The 20,682-nt window shown below is 38.6% G+C and overlaps 2 long non-coding RNA genes across 2 annotated transcripts; both read left to right on the top strand.

The window, feature by feature from the left end:
- Positions 1-13,333: 13,333 nt before the first annotated feature.
- LOC145791308 (uncharacterized) lies at positions 13,334-16,484 on the top strand. Its single transcript, XR_014331109.1, has 3 exons — positions 13,334-13,563; positions 13,918-13,951; positions 16,445-16,484. It is a non-coding gene; the product is annotated as an uncharacterized LOC145791308 (long non-coding RNA).
- A 2,669-nt stretch (positions 16,485-19,153) lies between these two features.
- Positions 19,154-20,053, top strand: LOC114311416 (uncharacterized). Its single transcript, XR_003646483.2, has 4 exons — positions 19,154-19,305; positions 19,412-19,467; positions 19,550-19,615; positions 19,707-20,053. It is a non-coding gene; the product is annotated as an uncharacterized LOC114311416 (long non-coding RNA).
- The last annotated feature ends 629 nt before the right edge of the window (positions 20,054-20,682 follow it).

Below are 20,682 nucleotides of genomic sequence, written 5' to 3'. Positions count from 1 at the left end.
TGTGACGCGCAAGTCAGTCAAGGGAAGAGCAGTAGCAAAATTTTTAGCTGATCATCCGGTGGAAGGGGGTGAAGCAGTCGAGTACTTATTCCCAGATGAGACCATTTTACATATCGAAGATGAAACTTGGACGATGTACTTTGACGAAGCGTCAAACCAGTACGGGTATAGGATAGGGGTGTTGCTAATAGCACCCGACAATTTCTGTATCCCTTTAGCCTTCAAACTCCGATTCAAAGTCTCAAACAACAAAGCAGAATATGAGGCGTGCATTGCCGGTTTAGAAGCAGCCCTGGAACTAGGGGCAAAACGGTTGGACGTCATTGGGGACTCGAACCATGTTGTGTCTCAAGCAAAAGGAGATTGGAAAGTCAAAGAAGAAAAGATGATAATGTACCACCAGACCTTGGACTTGTTGATTCCTCGGTTTGAGAAGTTAAACTTTGCTCATCTAGTAAGAGAGAACAATAGGTTCACAGATTCACTGGCAACTCTATCTTCCATGATAGACATCCCGTTTGGAGTCCGGATGCATCCGATTATCATTGACCAAAAATTTGTGCCGGCATATGAATCAATTGCTGCCATAGATGAGGTTCACGACGAGAACCCCTGGTATTACGATATTTGGAATTTCTTAGAGAAAGAGGCGTATCCACCAGGGGTGAATGCCAAGAATAAAAGGGAAATCAAAAGAATGCCCGTTCAGTTTATCATTTGCGGAGGTAAATTGTATAAAAGAGGTCATCTGGAAATGCATAAGCTGAAGAATCAAAACGCCTGATGGAGGCCATCTATGGAGGGGAATGCGGTGCACATATGAACGGGGTAATGCTAGCCAGGAAGATCCTCAGACAGGGTTACTACTGGTTCACCATGGAGGAGGATTGTATCGGCTTTGTTCGGCGATGCCACAAATGTCAGATCCATGCAAACCGCATGAACGTCCCCCTATCAAAGCTGTGCAACATGACTTTGCCATGGTCATTTTCAGTTTGGGGAATCGATGTGATCGGAGCTATCACTCCGAAGGGTTCAAACGGGCATGAGTTCATCCTGGTCGCGATAGATTACTTTACAAAGTGGGTTGAGGCCCAATCCTATGCGGTGTTGAAGGCGTCGCATGTTGCGAAGTTCATCCGAAACAACATCATTTGTCGCTATGGGGTCCCAAATGAGATAATTTCAGATAACGGTTCTCACTTCAAGAAGGAAGTGATTGACTTGTTGGGGAAATATAACGTGGCTTTTCATAAGTCGTCCACATACCGGCCACAAACCAATAGAGCGGTTGAGGCCGCCAACAAGAATATCAAACACATACTGCAGAAGATGGTGGAAACCTACCGGGATTGGCCAGATAAGTTGTCGTTTGCTCTGTGGGGTTACCGGAGTTCAATCAGAACTTCTACTGGGGCAACTCCATATTCATTGGTTTATGGGATGGAGGCCGTCCTACCTATTGAAATTGAGGTTTCATCTTTGAGAATACTGGCTGAGTGTTAGATAGCCGAAGCAAATTGGCAGCAGAGCAGATTTGAAGAACTCATGCTCTTTGATGAGAGAAGACTGAAAGCACTGTACCATGTTCAAGGTTATCAGCGCAGAATTGCCCGGGCTTTCAACAAGAAAGTTAAGTCCAGGAATTTAAAAGAAGGAGATTTGGTGCTCAAAGACAACCGAGCTCTCATCCATGACCCTAGGGGCAAGTTCAGGCCCAATTGGACTGGCCCTTACATCATCAAGTCTATCTGGTCCGGTGGAGCTGTCATTCTGATGGACCTAGATGGCCTAGAGTTCTCACAACCGATCAACATGGACAAGTTGAAGAAATATTACCCCTGAGAGGCTCGCTAGGCCGAAAACCCGAAAGGGCGACCTAGGCAAAAGTTAGAGCATAGAAAATTGGAAAATATAAAAACTGAGCACGCAAGGTTGAAAACCCGCAAAGGGCGGCCTTGGCAAAAGTTAGAGCGTAAAAGGAGAGTGAAAATACTCGAGTGAACCCAAGCCCGAACTACGTAAGGCTTGATTCCCATCTTTGGGATACGTAGGCAACTTCATCCTGAAGTTCAGCCATAAACTTTTTCCCGATCAACTTTGTCCATTTGATCATCTCGGCCATCTTTGTCCATTCAGCATTCAAGAGTTCGGTTATGATCTCCGGTGTAGTGCTTTTCAGACTTGGGGCAACTTTCTGTTGCCATGTAGTGCCGCGGTACTATTCAGACTAAGGGAAACGTTTCAGTTGCTAGGATCCGAGGTTATGCATCTTAGTGACAAATCTTAGGCGTCTCCAGTTCTGATCCATATCGAAAATGGTTTTGAAAAGTTTTGATAAAAGTTGACTTTATTCAAATTAATCTTTTTACAACTTAGACCATTTTTGGACCAAAGCAGAAAATTTTTAGTACTCACAACCTTTAATTTCATTGATTTCAATACAGAGTTCTTCTGCTCTTGCATACAAATTGAAGTTACTTTTTATTACAATCATAAAGAAAACTTGAAAGTACTAATAAAGCAATAAATCCGGGGCATAGATAAGTCAGGTGTTCCTGCGCCCCCTCCCAGAGCTGGTTGAAGCCTCTGATACCAAGCTGGGCCTAACCTGTGCCTCTTCATTGAGCCAATCTACGCACTCGTTAGACAAAGTGCAACTGAAAGTGGGAGCGGGGGCCAGGAGCTCTCTAGTCCTCCATGCTGCGGCCTGCCGAGCAAGCTGCGCACCTCGGGCTGGGAACGCAGCTGGGTACTCTATTCCCTCCGGCAGGCAAATCTAATCATGGCCGAACTGGCGCTGGAACCGGAACGGGAAGTAGAACACGCAGTGAGTTAAGCCAATCAACTGAATCCTAGTCTGCCGGGACATGCTGTAACCCATCGCTGGCAGGTTAAGCCAAGGGCACCGCCAAGCAATGCGATCTGCAGACAAACTGCACATCCGGTCGAACCACCAGCCTTCATCAAGGGCATCAACTAGACGTTGTCGGAAGAAGTAACCGCGAGCTAAGTATGCTGAGCAAGAGTCCACGACCTGCAGTTTATCCATCAACCATACCTGGGAATGGATGAAAAACGAGAGAATAAAGAATAGAGAGACGTACGAGGAGAGAAAAGTGAGAAAAGGATTTTGTGAGAAAAACCGAGCCTGCGGGCCGAGTGATGTGAGAAACACATATATGAGATTGGGTGGGAAACATTACCTACAACAGTAGTGGACTCCCCGCAAATCTGGTCGTCTCTCGACGATAGAAGGCGTCTAAGCCCATCAATGTCTCAGCCAGAGTCATGGCAACACAGCTCTTGCTCTCCTTCAAGCCTTGGGCAATCTCGATCAATCGGACGTTAGATCCTCCGAAGCCCGAGACAAATAGGAAATGAGATAACATGCACAAACAGAGGGCATGTCATCGAAAGCCTTGCCAATGATGGTCACTACGGTCGCCGGCATCAAAAAACCGACAAATCAATCTCAGAATATCTAACATTCCGTCACAAATCAAAGATCGAGCATCGTGCATAGTAAGTCCACACATTCGCCCTAAAGCTTGGGCATGGCCAAAGCGAAGCTAAGGCAAGATTTCCTCATCGCGCTCGGATTCCATCAAAGCTTGGAAGTCTTCGAAGGTAGGACACATCTCTTGCCCGCCAAAGCTAAAGACATGTGTTATCGGATTCCAAAACCTTGCCGCAGCCTGGAAAAATGAAAAGTGCAGCGGAGTGCGACTCAGCGTGAATAGTGCATTCATGCTGAAACCCCGGAAGTTAGCTTTTCCGAGCCGTCCAAGTTGGCAATCCAAACTTTGAGATTTTGGGCAAGAAACTCTTCCATTTGGAGCAAATCAGTGTGGAATTGAGAAAAACTACAAAACTGAAGCCTTTTGTAGGGGATAAGGTTGAGTGGAGGACAGATGTCAGCATTCTGCTGGTCTCTGCCATTTATGGCTGGCCGGCCAAGTATAGTGCCGACCGACCATAACTTTTGGCCGATTATCAAAGATGCTGGCCGATGGCCACTTGTTGAGGCCGATGGTTTTCCTCTGTGGCCGGTGGTATTCCTTCTTGCTCCCTGAGCTGTTTACATGTTGAACATGTTGAGGATTTGCGGAATACCACCACTTCTAATGCCCTCCGGTGATGACTTTTGCGGCGTCACGCCCATTTGCTTATCGAGTTGTTGTAAATTTACTTATCGAGTTGTATTTCACATTCCTTAAGTCTTTGTGTTGCTTATCGAGTTGTACTCGCTCTTGGCTAGCTAATCGAGTTTCTTTGTTTATCGAGTTGTAAGTCGGTTCACTACCTGATTATTACGATGCAAGTGCTCGATTTTCAAACCAAGTTCAATTTCGTTCACATTGCTATGTGATACCATGCGATGCGATGCATAGAAAGCACAAATGTAACACCTTTTTGAACAAAATAGCTGTTTCATTTCCCTCATGTGTTTTGCAAAAATACACACTTTTGAAAAAGTAAAACCTGCCTGAGGCAGTGCAATGTGCTTAAATTACCAGTAAAAAGAAAAGTAAAGCAAAAGAAGAGCAGGGCAACAAAGTATCAGAATTGATACCGGTAACCTCCCCTTGCGGTCAATGCACCTCCCGCGCCCTTGTTCGGGTCAACTATGTGGCTTGGCACCTCCATTACTCAAGACAGTGCAAGGAAGTGCACTTTTGGAACATTAGTAGGCCTTCGAGTTGACCTCAAGCCGCATCTTCTATGAGCGATGCTCGGTGTGTGCGAGGAACGTCCCTTCCCGTATCCTTTTCGTATCTTGTGAATTCCACAAATCGTTTCAATTATACTGTGTTGTAGTGCTTTGCATTTCAAATTTCATGAATAACATGTCTTTACCATGCTTCAAAATTGAATCGGCCCCTTCAAGTTTCTATACACATTGCATGCATTGTCGCGTTATGCTTTACTTACATGTGTTCAAGTTCCTTTTTATACACATTGCATGCGTTGTCGCGTTATGCTTTACTTACATGTGTTCAAGTTCTCTTTATATACATTGCATGCATTGTTGCGTTATGCTTTACTTACATGTATTCAAGTTCCTTTTTTACACATTGCATGCGTTGTCGCGTTATGCTTTATTTACATGTGTTTAAATTCTCTTTTATACACATTGCATACGTTATCGCGTTATGCTTTACTTACATGTGTTCAAGAGTCTATACACATTGCATGCATTGTCGCATCGCTTTACTTACATGTGTTCAAGTTTCTATACACATTGCATGCATTGTCGCGTTATGCTTTACATACATGTGTTCAAGTTTCTTTTTACACATATTGCATACATTGTCGCGTTATGCTTTACTTACATGTGTTCAAATCCCTTTCTATGCACATTGCATGCGTTGTCGCGTACGCTTTACTTACATGTGTCTACATCTATATACATTGCACACATTGTCACGTGTTCTTTACTTACATGTGTTTAGGCCTTCATAGCATTGTTATGCTTGCCTCCAGTCGCATCGTTATACTTCCCACTCGATTTGTGTTGTCATGCACTTTCAATTGCATTGTCATACATACTGCTAACGACATTGTATCTGTTAAGCTTCTCTCTTTTACAGGCACGATATTGTATGTACGGTTCATTTGAGGCTGGCGCAACCAGACGAACCGCATGGGTATTGTATTCTCCGCGTGAAACGTAGCGAGAATTGCATAAGTCTCTTACATCCCTTCTGCATTGAAATGTAGTTGGATTTGTGTTTGATTGCTTAAAACTGTTGCATGATATGCTTCGTTACAGTTTTCTTTGCATGATTATAAGTTATGTTCGGCTTCTTGTATTGTCAGTTGCATTTTGCCCCTACCCTTGGGCGCATATCTTATCTGTAACTTGTATGTTTGTCTAAGTCTTCGGCCTTGTCAAAAATAGATCGTCTCTGGGCTTTGACACTCACTCCCGTCATTGTTCTGACTTTCGAGTTCTGTCAAAGAGGGGCAACTGTAGACACTCCATTTTTGACCGTCCTCAAGACTTGGGCGTCACCGCTTGAACACTCGGTGATCATCTATGTCCGTGTTTGTTTTGAGTTCCCAGAGGTTTTGGCTACGCGCCTTGCCTTAAGATCTCTCGACTTGTTTGTTCTGTGCTTGGTTTTACACCAAGGACTTGTGTGTTTTTGTACCCGAGGGTAGAGAGTAGCTTGTTAGCTACCCCTGACACCCACCGGCCCTGGATTGAGGCCATCGGCCGTGTTTTCTTGCTACCGGCCATTGGTGAAATATACCATTGGCCGGTCGGCATTTTGTGTGGTCGGCCGACCATCTGTTTGGCCGATGGCCTCCTTTTCTGGCCGATACCACCTTTTTGCCTTTTTCAGGCATGGTGCATGCCAGCTGTGCCAGCTGGAATGCACAAACCCTGCCCCCGTGCACATCTGTGGCTGTTTTGCCCATTTTGCACCTTTTTGGTCTAGCTTCTTGAGGAAGCTTAGACCTTTGTCTTAGCTTCCTCAAGAAGCTTGGACACCTGTCCTAGCTTCCTAAGGAAGCCTTAGCCCCTTTGCCTTTGCTTCTTTAGGAAGCCTTGACCCCTTTGTTAGTTTCCCTTAGAAGCTTAGCCTTTTCCATTGTCTATATAAGAGCCCCAACCCTCTCCTTTGTTGGGTTCAGCAAAACCAGAGCAAAATACATATATATTCTGATATATACACCTTCTCTCTCTATATCTCCCTCTCTCTCTTCATTTTGTGTGTGTTTAAGGGACTAAAAGGTTGATTTGTTCTTATTTTTGCACTAAAACACACACCATTTGTGATACCCCTGTCCCATAGTATGCTAATTGGTCCTTAATTTGAGTACGACTATGTGTTTAGCATGATTTTATGTGTCGTTATATGAATATATGTGATTTTGAAGTTTTATCTATTCACCGTAGGAATATCTGTTTGAATAATCTGCTTTGGAAATTAAATTGAGGGCCTTATCGGTCATAGAACCCGAAATTGATTATGCCATTGTGATTAGCGTAATTTTTAGAGCCTACGGTGAAATTTAATTGAAAATTTATTTGGGTCAGATTAAACTGATTAAATTGACGAATTGAGTGCCCAATTATTTTATGTTAAAATAATATGTTCATGGGGCTTGTTGTATGTTAGCACTACACTCTCCTTTAACTCTATTGAACTCAAAATCTGAGTTATACAATTGAGATTGAGAGAGAGCCGGCTGTTAGAGAGAGAGGAGGAGAGAATATTGCATTTGTGGTTCAAGACTTGGATCTTTTGGAGATTAAGCTCAAGTATTGCCAAATTGGGAAGATTAGAGCTCCTTGGTGAGTGATTCATGCATTTATAGTTATCATCTTGTGAATTCAAGTTTAATAGATGGTCAAGAGCATGAATTAGTTTGAATGTAAGGGAATTGAGTTGCTTGTGTTCAATTGAAGGTCAATGAAGGCATGCATGTATATGATTGTTGTGGAAATGCATAATCTAGCATGCATTGAGTTGAACATGGAAATAAAGGGGTTAAATCTTACATGCAAGCATGCTTTTGTTGTATTCCATGTGAATGAACACCATTTGCATTGTTTGGGATGGAAATGAAATCAAGGTTAGCATGCATGTTTGAATAATTAAGATATAAGCTTTGAATGTAAATGAGCTGATGGGAGATTGGGGCATGCATGTGAATTAATTGTGAATTGGGCTCCATTGTAATGTGTTTTGATGTTTATGGCATGTTAGCATAACTATATTTAATATTTGAGCCATAACATGCATGTTTTGTTGGTTGAAATTCGAATTGGAGCTCAAGAACTCAATCTGGAAAACCCAGATTTTTTATGTCCGCTCGAGCGAGAAAATCGTGCTCCCAGCACTTTTTTGCAGAGTTGGATGTCCGCTCGAGCGGGATATCTCACGCTCGAGCGGGGAGCTTTTGTAGACAGGCCTTCCGCTCGAGCGCTCTATCCCACGCTCGAGCGTATTTTTCATGCAACCAGTACTTTTGCAGGCCTTAAGGATCCGCTCGAGCGGGGAAGTTGACGCTCGAGCGAGGACCCTGTTCTTTGAAATTTTGTATGCCCATTCTGTGTTTCGTTTTCCATTTTTTTTCACTTGTAAGCACTCTTAGGCATATGTTAAGCATTGTAAACGAGTTAATGAGATAAGAATAAAGCCTAAAGAGGAATATGTGAATCAAAGAACAGATTGAACTGTTAGTGACCCTTTTGTGTTCATGAAATGTGTAGGGTCAAGCTCCAGGGCAAATCCACAAGCCGATCACTATGAGTAATATCAACATTTGAAAGCTTCTCAATGTCCAATTGTTTATTTCCCTTATAAACTCTATGAGTTGCTAATTGGGATTGTGGACAAAAGTTTGACATGATAGAAATGAATGGACCGAAGGTCATTTTGATAGAAATGAATGGACCGAAGGTCGTTTTGATAGAAATGAATGGACCAAAGGTCGTTTTGACATGAATGAGTGGGCCGAAGGCCGTTTTGACATAAGTGAATGGACCTAAGGTCGTTTGGACATGAATGTATGGGCCGAAGGCCATTTTGACGTAAATGAATGGGCCGAAGGCCATTTGGACAAAAATGAATGGGCCGAAGGCCATTTGGACAAAAATGAATGGGCCGAAGGCCGTTCTGACATAAATGAATGGGCCGAAGGCCGTTTTGACATGAATGGGAATCTGATTGGGCCAAAGACCAGTATGTTTGGAACTACAGTCATTTGATCTGAATTTTGTATAAGTATATATATATATATGTTAAGCAGAAATATGCATTGGGCCCAAGGTCGTTCAGAGCATGTTGTTCTTCATATTGCTTATATAACTTATGTATTCGATATTATTCACTGGGCTATCGCTCACTCTCATTCATGTGTTTGTAGGTGAGCCAAGGGAAGTCCAAACCCAGCCCTAGTGAAGCCTGCCAGGAACAACATGAGTTTTGAAGAGTCAGCCTTGTGTCTCACGTACGAGACCCATCCTTGCCATTTTGTTATGTAATTATATTTTGTCTTGTTGGCAAGGACTTTGTGTACATCTGTATATAGTTTTGATATGGGTTGACTCAGTTTGAATGATCCTGTCTGTAAAGGATTTCGTAATACTGTACTTGTTGTGGGTTATTAACGTATATGTGCATGGTTTGTTTTGAGTGCATATAAGCACGGCTCTATGGACAAAGTTTTAAATTTTTGTTTCCGTTTGGCCCCTTTACTTTGATGAGTTATGTCTGTTAAGGTTTGAGGCCATAAGTAATCTCAAGATTACTAGCCGGTTATGTCCTTAACCCATAGGGGCGGGTTCGGGTCATGACACCATTACACCATACTTCGACTTGGGAGGTCTTGAGGGTTTGTTCTTGAAGTTTTGAGGTGGTTTTGATCATAAGGAAGAGGCTGAGCTTGCTGTTCTTGAAGTGTTCTTCAAGGGTAACATTTTTTGCTATATTTTTCCCAATCTTGCACTAGTCTTTAACCTATCTTGCTTACTGATTTAGACTTTGTGTATAACTAAAAAAAGTCTTGTATTTGAATGCTTAAGATACTTCATTAAGGTTGTTTTGGTGTTGGGGGTCGACCTTCCCCTCTAAGGCCTTGTTTGGCCCTTTTTGTGCTTCTATTGTTAAGCTTTGGTTACTTTGGTGTATTGGCCTTCTCACCACTAAAATCCAGTGGATTTTCAGTGGTGAAGAAGGGAGTTTGAGGTCTTGTATAGGGGAGGGACACCCCTCTCCCTTTGTCTCTCTTTTGTTTTCATTTTTGGCTCATAAGGGTAGCATGTATGCCTAGCTTTGTTTGGCTTCATTTCAGAGGTTATTTGGTGTTTATTTAGCATGTTTTACCTCTGTCCTATGTCGGTTTGTTGACCTCTTGCATGCATAATACACTTGCCTTGTATTCCTTCATTTTGCCTAGAAATACATCTTGACTTTGGACCATCATGTTTGCATGCTTTGGCTTAGCTTTATGAAGTTTTTGGTCATGTTTTAACATGCTTAAGGTCTATCTTGAGTCTTTGGAGCCATGCTTGCCATGCTTTATATAGCCTCTTTGTATTCTAACTTGTTGGCTTCGGGTGTGTGAGTTGTTAGCATGCCTCATTTGGTCTATTTCAGTGATTTAGAATCATTTGTCAGGCCATTTCAGTTCATGTTTTATGCCTACATGCTTGCATTTGTTACCCTTTTAATGCCTTGAAGAGTTGTGATCTTATACTCCATGTTTGGACTTGTGTGCATGCCTCTTTGCTTAAGTCATTTGGGCTGCCATATCAGTGGGTTTTGGGGCATATTTTGATGCATAAAAACTCTGTTTTGGGTTGCTTAGCTCATGCCATGTTTGCTTGGGGTGGGTGTTGAGCAATGCTCTCTTTTGTGGCCTTAAATGCCTTCTATTTTGCATCCATTCCCTAGCATATCTTGGTGTCATCTTTTGCATACTTTTCAGAGTTTAACATGAGTGTTTAATGTTCAAACATATTGCCCTTAAGTATGCTTAGAGTTATCCCCTTTCATGCTTAGGTGATAGGCCTTGGTGTGTGTATGCTTGCATGCATAAGTTGTGCCATTTGGACACTGTTTTAGGGTGTGGCTGAGGCCTCCCATTTCAGTATGAGCCCATCCTTGCACACTTTGCATGTTTGACATGTTGCATTGCATTGGTTGCATGCTTATATTGCATCATGTTCGCATGTTTGCACGTTACTTAGCTAAATTGCATTATATAGTCTTGTTGTATGCTTGACTTGTTCATATTGCATTAGTGTAGCCTTGCATGAGTTGCATCAATTTGCATTGTATATGGCATACATGCATTGCATCTCTTAGTTTGGGGTGTCAAACCAAGCATGAGGGGAGAGGTGTGTTCATACCCGAAGTGACGAAACACGTCTCAACCCTCGGTCGCCAATACCCTTGATCTCAACATGATAGGGTGTTAGCACTCATTTGTTTGTTGCATGCATCTACATTAAGTTGCTAACTTGGCTTCTTAGGCCATCATGCCTCGAATTGCGTAGTTGATGGCCTGAGAGTCGAGGGTCATGCTCCCTTGAGTCCATTACATGATAGGGAGTGTGGCCATGCTCACATTTGCTTAAAAATTCCATGCCATACACTGCTTGCCCTCTTCTGCTGTCAACTGCAGGATTCTGCAGGAAGCAATGGCCGGCCGGCCACCTACAGTGCCGACCGACCATCAGTGGCTGCCCGGTGGTACAAAAGTTGGCCGATAATCCCGTTACCATGGCCGGTGAACTTTAATTCTGGCCGGTGACATCCCAGAGCACTCAAAGGATGATTCAAAAGGGGTCTGGAGACTTTCAGAATTTTCAAAAGAGCAAGGCAGTGAAAACAGAGGCAGCAATGCTATGGCAGTGAGTTTCCGGGCGAGACGAGTCAAGCATGCATCATTCACACATTCCGAGGCAGGGCTGCGGCCACCTTTCTTCTGCATTTAATTTGTTGATTAGTTAGGAATTCTGTAATAATTAATTTAGCGATATTCATTTGGTTGTGTAATATTTATTCAGACCCTCCGAGTGAGGGCAATTGTGTAATAAGTGTGCGTGAGTGTGTGTATGTCTCCCAACCCCACGTCTTTCTTCCCTTTTATTTACTAGCTTTCGTTGGTTAGTTTAGGGCATGTTTCAATTAGCATACAGTATGATAGCATGTTTGCATCCATTCATTCGTTTTGCATGCACCAAACTCGGCCCATCATTCTAACTGCATTTGTATTTCAATTCCAAATTGAATACGTACTAGTTGTAGCATTTCACATGTCATTGTAGATTAGTCGAGCCTATCTTAGTTGCACTTTGCATGTGTTGCATTAGCCATCTTAACATGAACTAGGATCATGCATATGATTACTAACTAGTTTCTGTTTTGGCTCGGAGTACTCAGTAAGTTCTTATGCTTTAGCATCCTTGTATGCATGTGAGTGTTGCCATGACAGCATGCTTACCATGAGGCTATTTGCTTATGTGATATAACTGCTTAAATGCTTGTGGATGGAGGTTAAATTACCTAAATTGAAATAATGCATTAAAATTGTGAGTTTTAAGCCCACTAGATGGTGGCAAAACCATGTTTTCTAAAGCCCACCCAAGGGTGGCAAAACCTACATTTTAGCCTACTTGCGAGTAGCAAACCATTTTCAAAACAAACATGCAATGTTTTGTTCCAAATTAAGCGATTTGGTCTATACTTGTTTGCTGCGCGCATAACATAGTAATTCTAGGCTAATAACCGGAATAGGAATACATAATGCTTTCAAAACAAGATATCACGGTTAGTAGAGGCCGATCTTTGATCGGGCGAGAGGGGTTGCTCATAGCTGACCTTCCCCAATCGTACCCAAGTTCCCGAGCCGAGGCAATTTTGGTGATGACGGACACGTGGCCTTTGGCACCGAGTCAGGGTTTCCTAAATTTCTCAAAATAAAATATTTAGATGGCATCTCTGTATCTAGCAAAGCAGTCCATGTTTGGCACCTCTTTTCTAAAAATCTGTTTTTCAAAATGATTTGCCGGATTTGGACTCTTTGGTTCAGATTAAGAACCGTGACAATTTGAGAGTCCTGAACTGTAGTGAACCCAATATGAATAGAACAGGACTCATCCTCCCGGAACGTTCGGGGACGTCTACACTCTAAATTACTATTCTCTTTGTCATTCTTTTATTTTGAAGTCTCTCTCTCCTCCCTTACATTATGAATTTCTGTCTCATCACTGCTTCATTTAAAAAATCGTAGAAAATTTAAAAGGGAAATATTTATAACTTTCAAATTTTTTATTAAATAAATAATTATTTATTTTACATGGGTGTGGAGTTTCACACTCATGTGAGATATTTAATTATTTATTTTATAAATTTTTTTATATCCTTAATATTACCCAATTCTAAAGAAAAATATTATAAATTTTAAATTTTTTACCAAATAAATAATTAAATATTTCAAAATATTTTATTAAAAAAAAAAACATTTCTAGAGAATCCATGAAGACACAGGAAACTTCAAACCCAACCTTTTATTTCTCTCTCACTTCTCCGCTCTTCATATATATCTATTACACTGCAACTTCACCAGCGATGCTATATTTCAAAATCTATATAATAAAAGAGGAAGGATTTTGAAAATGTATAAAATGTATGTGAGATACATTTAGATTCAAAGGCTGAGATCAATTTTGATAAAGATCAATGGTTCGGATGATGATTTATTCCCGCCCAAACCCTATCTTCTCTCTCCCTCCCCCACCTACCCACGTCTCCTCCCCCATTCCCTCTTTATCTCTCTCTGCCTCCCCCTCTCCCCCTTCTCTCTCAGTGCTCGCTACGCCCAAGGTAGGGTTTCAGATTAAGAACTCTCTCTCCCTCTTCCCCCTTCTCTCTCAGTGTTCGCTGCTCGCAAGATAGGGTTCCGATTGAGAACTGGGTCACCGAGTTGGCTCCTCTGTTCCACGACCAACTTCACCACCACCACAGATTCTTTCTCTGTTCGACGCCGTCGTCTTCTCTTTCTCTCTCTGCTTCGAACCCCCTGGTGCCTCTCTCGGTGAGCCAATTGTTGTTTGTTGGTGGAATTAAGGTCTATAATGGTTTAAATTAATGTTTTTGTTTATCATCATCAAAGCATCATTTGAACCTCCATTGAAAACAATAGGTGATGCTTTGAACGATCAAGTTAATACAGTTATTTTTTTTTAAAATTTAATACAGTAGGTGTTTTTGTTTATCATCATCAAAGCATCATCTGAACCTCCATTGAAAACAATAGATTATACGGTTTTTTTGGTTGTATTATTATATACATAAGTTTGAAAATGGGTATGTCTTGGTACATTGGTTCTGCTCTTATTTGCTCTAAGGCGGCAATTGAATATGGGTATACTCTTAATAAGGGTTGCAGATGCTCTAAGACAAAAATGGGTATACTCTCAATGGTATGTACAATTCCATGCCTTTTGCTGTCTTCTATTGCTAAAATTTTGTGTTACCTAATTATCTAATCTAAAGTCAGCAAGAACTTGATATATTCGTAGTTCACTGTTTGGTTTTGATTGAGATAGTTAAATCAAATGGAGATGATATAGATATGCTTGGACATATAAAACAAGAACTTGGATGCAAAGAAAAGCCCTAAATATTAAGGAATGAGGAACTCAGTTTATAAATATGCTTGGACATATAATCATCCACTGGGAAACACTTTTCTTGGTGTTAAAAAGAAATGGTCATGTGGAGCCAAGATGGGCCCAATATCATGATTAACTGGTGAATGTTGATTTAGAATGTGTTTGATACTATACGATAATTAATTTGCCGATAAAGTGATGAACCCTGTGGAAGGATTTTAACACAAATATATCTATATATACACAAAATATACTTCTTCTTTTCTTTTTTTTTTTTGTATTCATTTTTTCTTCTTCTTTTGATTCAATCAAATATATACATATATGTGCAATATATGTGTATCTCTGTGTGAATGTATGTTTTTATTTATTGAAATGTATTTTTTTTTTTTTGTAATTTCAATTATTTGGGATCTTTGGCTCTAAAGAACAACAAGTATGTTTAATTGTCCAATATCAATTTTTTTTTATATATTTTTATATTTATAATCTGTATCGTACTCTACTGGATGCCAATACTTCTCTGTAGTTGCGGATAAATGTATCCAATGTTAATTTTGTGAAGTATCAGATATTTTTCGGAAAGTTTTGGTCACTATTAGATTAAAATTATAATAAATTTTGCATACTATTAGAGTATAATCATTAAAATAAATTCAAGAATATTTTTCGGAGAGTCTTGGTATTCTATTTGTCTTTTTTTTTTCTTTTTCTTTTTGATTTTGTCGTATCGCCTTATCTGTATCTCATATTTGTATCCACGCTTCATAGTAAGCAAGGAAGGCTCTGACGCCACTGTAATTTTCGTTTACAATAATGTTATAGTGACCAACTTTCATAGTTATTAGGTCTGTGTTGTTTTAAGCAAATTGGAAGAGTATTGGGCCTGTATTGTTTGTTACCAATGCAATTATTATTATCTTAATAAAAGGTCAAATTTCATGGTAATGGTTTGCGTTTATTGCTTATCAATTGAATGAGAGATGATGTCACTGTTTGGGGAATTATAGCAAGAATATTGGTTGACCAATGAGAAAGTCCCCACATGATGTGTTAACATGTCCAAGGAACTGCAGGGGTAATCTCCTCATTGAATCTATATGATTTCTGAATTTAGTTGGAGATTGGCAACAACCGTGCCAATATTTATTTCTATAGATACTGAGTTTTGAAAGTCAAAATAAATTTAGAGAAAAAATAAAAGAGAAATGGAGATGGACTTTCAAGCGTTATCTAGGATTTGGTTTCACATCAAAGATTTATTTGACATAATTTGAACAGACTCCAAAAACTGGTTTAGAAACCTTGATAGTCATTGAAAATGGTGGTTTCACTTGATGTAATAATGTAAAATGTGCTATTCTGGGTATCTCTGTGTGAAGAAGTATAGTGGTGGTTTCTCTTGATGGAAGGATGTTGGCAGCTACTCATGGCTCAACATTGCAGTGGTAAAGTGCTGAAACTGGGCAGGTTTTGGACACAGTTGACAGGGTTCATGATCCACTGATTTTCTTTTTCTTTGTTTCTTTATCCTTTTCCCTACAGTTAGTATTTTATTCTGCTTTATGATGGAAAATCAGTCATGACATAGTCAGGCTTTCACTTCCATTCCACATTGTTTTTATTTTATTTACAATTAATTTTCCTGGAAAGATTTGTACATACCATTGAGAGTATACCCATTTTCAAATTTGATCAAACCATTTCATCAAATCTAAATCAAATCAAGGGATTTGTAAAAAAATTCACCAAATATTCAACAGTCATATTTTTAATGAAATTTCAAAAAGAGTAATTATTGGATATGCGTTTCTTTCCTTAAAAATGGTTAAAACAGATCTTTAGGATAGGTTTGGATTTTTTTAGAAAGATCTGATGAAATAAAAGAGAGTAAGGTTTGAGTGTTCCATATTAGATCAAGCTTTTAACCAAAATTTCTCTAAAATTTGATGAAAAAAAGAGACTAGGGTTGGAGATGCTCTTAGTATAGTGATTCTGCTCTTATTTGTATCTCAGTTATGTTGCATCAAATCTAGGCAGCAATTGCAAATAACACTTCCTTTTATTCTTTTTTTAAATAGAAGAGGATACTATTCGTAACTGATTGCATCAAATACTAAATTACACAAATACTAAATTCAAATACATGATTGCAATCACCAAATACTAAATCTAGGCAGCAATTGCATATAACACTTCCTTTTATTTGTTTTGTTCTTTTTCAAATACTAAATTCACCAAATACATGATTGCATCAAATTCTCCAAATAGAAGAACTGATATTTGAAATTGTGTATCCAGGAACCTTTCGTAAACATTCCAGAGGATACTATTCGTGAAGCACTAAAAGTTGTTCTTGGTATCATAAGTTCTTAATACTTTACACTTTATTTCTGCCAATGTAGAATGTAACTGATTGTCTTTGCTTATTTTCTCTCTTTGCCTGCAATGCAGATGAAAAGAATCACCCCCTTTTGATCCATTGCAAGCGAGGAAAGGTACATGCTGTACTCTGGTTTTTTTGCGACTCAATAACTGATTTTTAAGTATCAAAAAGAATTATAATTTGCAGAAAACAGAATTCAGAAAAAAATCAAAGTTTCACAACTCTGCCATGGAACTTCTGATTCAAAGAAAAAGAAAAAAGTGATTTCCAAATAAAATACATCAGATTACACCCCTTTTTTCCTCTTCTTTTATAAACTTCATAACCTAATATAACTTCCTGACAAACTCTTCTTAAAGATTTAATCTCTATTTAACTGGTTATAGTTTCCTTCTCTTCGGCTTCACTTCCATTTGTATCTTATAAATTTTGTGTGTTTGAAGTAAAGACACTTGCCACCATAGAAATATTCATAAACTTAATTTTCTTGCTGAGGAAACGGGAAGAATGAAATACTGTTATTATTTTTGAGAAAAGGTTGTATGTGGTGCTACGGTTTTGGGGTTTCTATGTGACAACATTAGATGCATACCTTTTGCCTTTAATGTCTAATTTGGTACCTTTCTTTTCTTTTTTTTCCTTTTTAATTGGATTTCACTAGAATAGATTGAGCCTGATTGTAAATGGTATGCTGGTAGAAATAGTTGGTCAAAAAAATGAGGTTAAAAAAAAAATGTAAAAATAATGGTTAAATCAATTTATGATTGCATTTGAATTCGTGGATTTCAAATCAAGGGAAATGGTGTTGATCATTTAAATATTTTGTATCCAATTTAGATATATAATATTAAGTTATAGATTTTAATAATGATTTAAAAGCTTCATATGAATGGTTTTGAAATAATACTGCAATAATAGTTATTTGGATTTCTCCCCAACAAGGATTTTAGTAGCACAAGGATCCTTATGGGATATAGATTATAGATTTGTCTATCTTGGCCTCAAATCCCCTAATTTCAAATTCATTCATCCAAATGCAACATAAGGTTTTAAAATTTTTATCATCTAATGCTTATGAAGCCTGCAAAGTTGCCACTTACGTTAGACATTAAGTCTCAAGTAATCAACCTACAGTTAAGGAGGGTTTCTTATGTTGGTGGCCGTTTTAAAGCAATGTTCTGGCCTATAAATTCTTATGTTGATGGCCGACGCCGACGCCCTACCCCGCCGTCCCCGACAAGAAGGTTCGAAATACATGAGGTAAATCTAGATTCAGTTTATTAGATTTCAAGATTCAGTTTATTAGATTTCTTAGACATGGATTTCTTATGCTACTACTATTATCAGATTCAATCTACTACTATTATCTTTTAATTACTATTATCTTGATTAGGAATCTAATAAATCAGATTGGATTTCTTATGCTACTACGCTAGATTGGATTTCTTGGATTCACGGTTCAGTAATTAAAAGATTTCTTAGATTCCTAACCTGATTTATTAGTAATTAAAAGATTTCTTGGATTCATTCCGCAGTTTACTTCCCTTACCTGGGAAGTGGGTTCAATCTGTGACCACTATTATTATGGTTTATCATGATAGTAGCATAATAAGCTGTGGAATGATAGTGGGTTCAATCTGTGGAATGATAATAGTGGGTTCAATCTGTGACTACTATAATAGTAGTAGCTAAAACAGAGCATAATAATAGTAGCATCAAAGAAGATAGAGAGCATAAAAAATGGCTTATCAAAGATTCATGACTACAACCAATTTGAATCATAATAATAAAATTTATAAATTCTTCATTGATCAATTAAGGCCGAAATACAATTGATGTGTATAGTTCATTCCACAGTTTACTTCCCTTGCCTGCAGTTCTAGAGGCTAGAGAGCATCAGCTTGATTATCACTTTTGAAAGTGCTTTATGTTAGAGCCCTGCTTTGACCTCTATTATACATTAACTCAAGTATCACTTAGATTGTTCTGATTGCCAAACTTTTGATTGTGCTTTATGACAATTTTTTTCTTCTGATCTTAGTTTAAAACAGTTTGTCCTAATTTCTGTACTGATTTTTTTTTTTTTTTTGAACAAGGTGTACTGACTTTAATTTGTGTGTATTAGATAATTAAATGTGTTATACATAGATATATATTGGTTTCTAGGTGTGGCTTTGGGATGGGTGTTAGTGTCATACTTTAAAGATTTGTTCGGATCATATTTTCATGAATTGAATGATTTATATTATAGGATTTGTTGAGTACATCATTTGCATAAAAAATCAAGTAAATGGAATAAATATAGACTCATGATCAAACTCCACTTTTTAAAAAAATAAAAGTTGTGAAGTAGTTTTTTTCAATTAACTTTTATTAGAACCAAAAAAAGAAAGGAAAGAAAAGATTTACAAAATTGTAAAATCTTAATGTAAACCACAATAACTTGCTATTTTTAATGGACAAAATAACTTGGGGGACCCCATGAAAGTTTTACTTACAGACTGCAAATCTAATTTATGAAAAAACAAAACGAACAATATAAGATTGACATTTACAATTTTTAGTCATGATTTCTTCCTATGTGGGTGAATGTCAGTTGTGTATACCCTACGAAGAGCTGTTTCAATTTCTGATATATACTACCAACAAAATATCTCCTTAGTTTTTTTTTAAATTAAATTAATGTTTATGTATTGCATTGTAGGGATCTTTCTTTCAACAACTTTACCAGTGATCTTCCCAGTTCATTTATTGCATTGACCAATATTTCTACTCTGTGAGTGTAATGAAGTGCTAATTTATAGTTGATATTTTATTTTTGGGGTTCAGTTCAGTTTTTTTGAACTTCTGCTGGTTTCTTGATTTTTGGCAGTCATGTGCAGAACAACCAATTAACTGGTTCTCTTAATGTTCTGGCTAATTTACCTTTGACAGATTTGTAAGTTCATTCCCTAACTCTAGGCCTTGAATTTTATATTTCTCACCGGCCCTATTATTCTCATGCCTTGAATTTTCCATAGAAATGTTGCAAACAACCATTTCAGCGGGTGGATACCGAGAGAGCTTATTTCTATCCCTAGATTTATGTAAGTGATGCATGCAATATAATATCATGCCTGTTTGTGTTATATTTTAGGACTTCTCCAATATGTCTAATCTAGCATTTTAAATGAACAGATATGACGGAAATTCATTTGATAATGGTCCTGCTCCTCCTTCACCACCATATACCTCGCCTCCCCCAGGTAGACCACATAATAATCAAAGTCATTCTCCTCCAGGGGTAGATTCACCACAGGGATATGGTGGTCAATCGTCCAATCCAGACAATGGAAATAAAAAGGCACTAGCAGCTGGTCTGATTATAGGCATAGCTCTAGGTTCTTCGTTGGTGGTCTTCTTTGCAATGCTTGTGATTGTGTTTTGCCTCCGAAAGGGTAAAAGGAAGGAACCCACTGCTGCTAGAACTTCTTCAAGAAGTCTCCCTGTTAGCACAGATAAAGGTATGTCCTTTTCCCGATTAAAAGAAAGAAAGAAAGGCTGAGACCTTTTTTGGTTAGTTCATTTTATTAATTTGTTTATATCAAAAGTTCTTTCTATTTATTTAATATCATAATTAACTTTAGGTTCAGTGTTTGAAATGTCTACCAATTGTTTGGAAATTTAATGATAGCAACTTATTCCTTTTTGAAGTCTTTACACATATTATAACATCAGTTTTTGCTTCTGAATTATTCAGTTGTACATTGTTCTAGATGTTCATATCAAGGTATAAATGTCCTAAAAGTATGATGCCATTTATAATACTGATTAAGCTATCTTTTAATACCCTCCTATCTAAGCCATTTTGTCTTTTAAATGTTCCATTCTTGATCTGAATCTATCCACTCCAAAGTCGCATGCTCACTCACACCCTCATTGACACCAATCTACTTAGGCTAGCCTCCATTTCGTGGTCATGGGTATTGTTAGATACCTTCTTCAAGATCAAGTTCATGGTCATATGCCTAGGCCGCTTATTGTTAGAAAGTAGATTGTTGATGTCCACCAATAGTTGTTGAAAGTTTAACTAATACCATTAGAAGGATTAATGACAGAATTTCATGATTGGGCACATGACAAAAATGCTTTGTCATTCTAGAAGGAAAAAAGA

Source organism: Camellia sinensis, chromosome 1, assembly GCF_055761805.1.
Source record: "Camellia sinensis isolate YWXY chromosome 1, ASM5576180v1, whole genome shotgun sequence".
In the NCBI taxonomy this organism is placed as follows: domain Eukaryota; kingdom Viridiplantae; phylum Streptophyta; class Magnoliopsida; order Ericales; family Theaceae; genus Camellia; species Camellia sinensis.
Note: the sequence above shows the minus strand (reverse complement) of the source record. Positions and strands in the feature narration are given on the sequence as shown.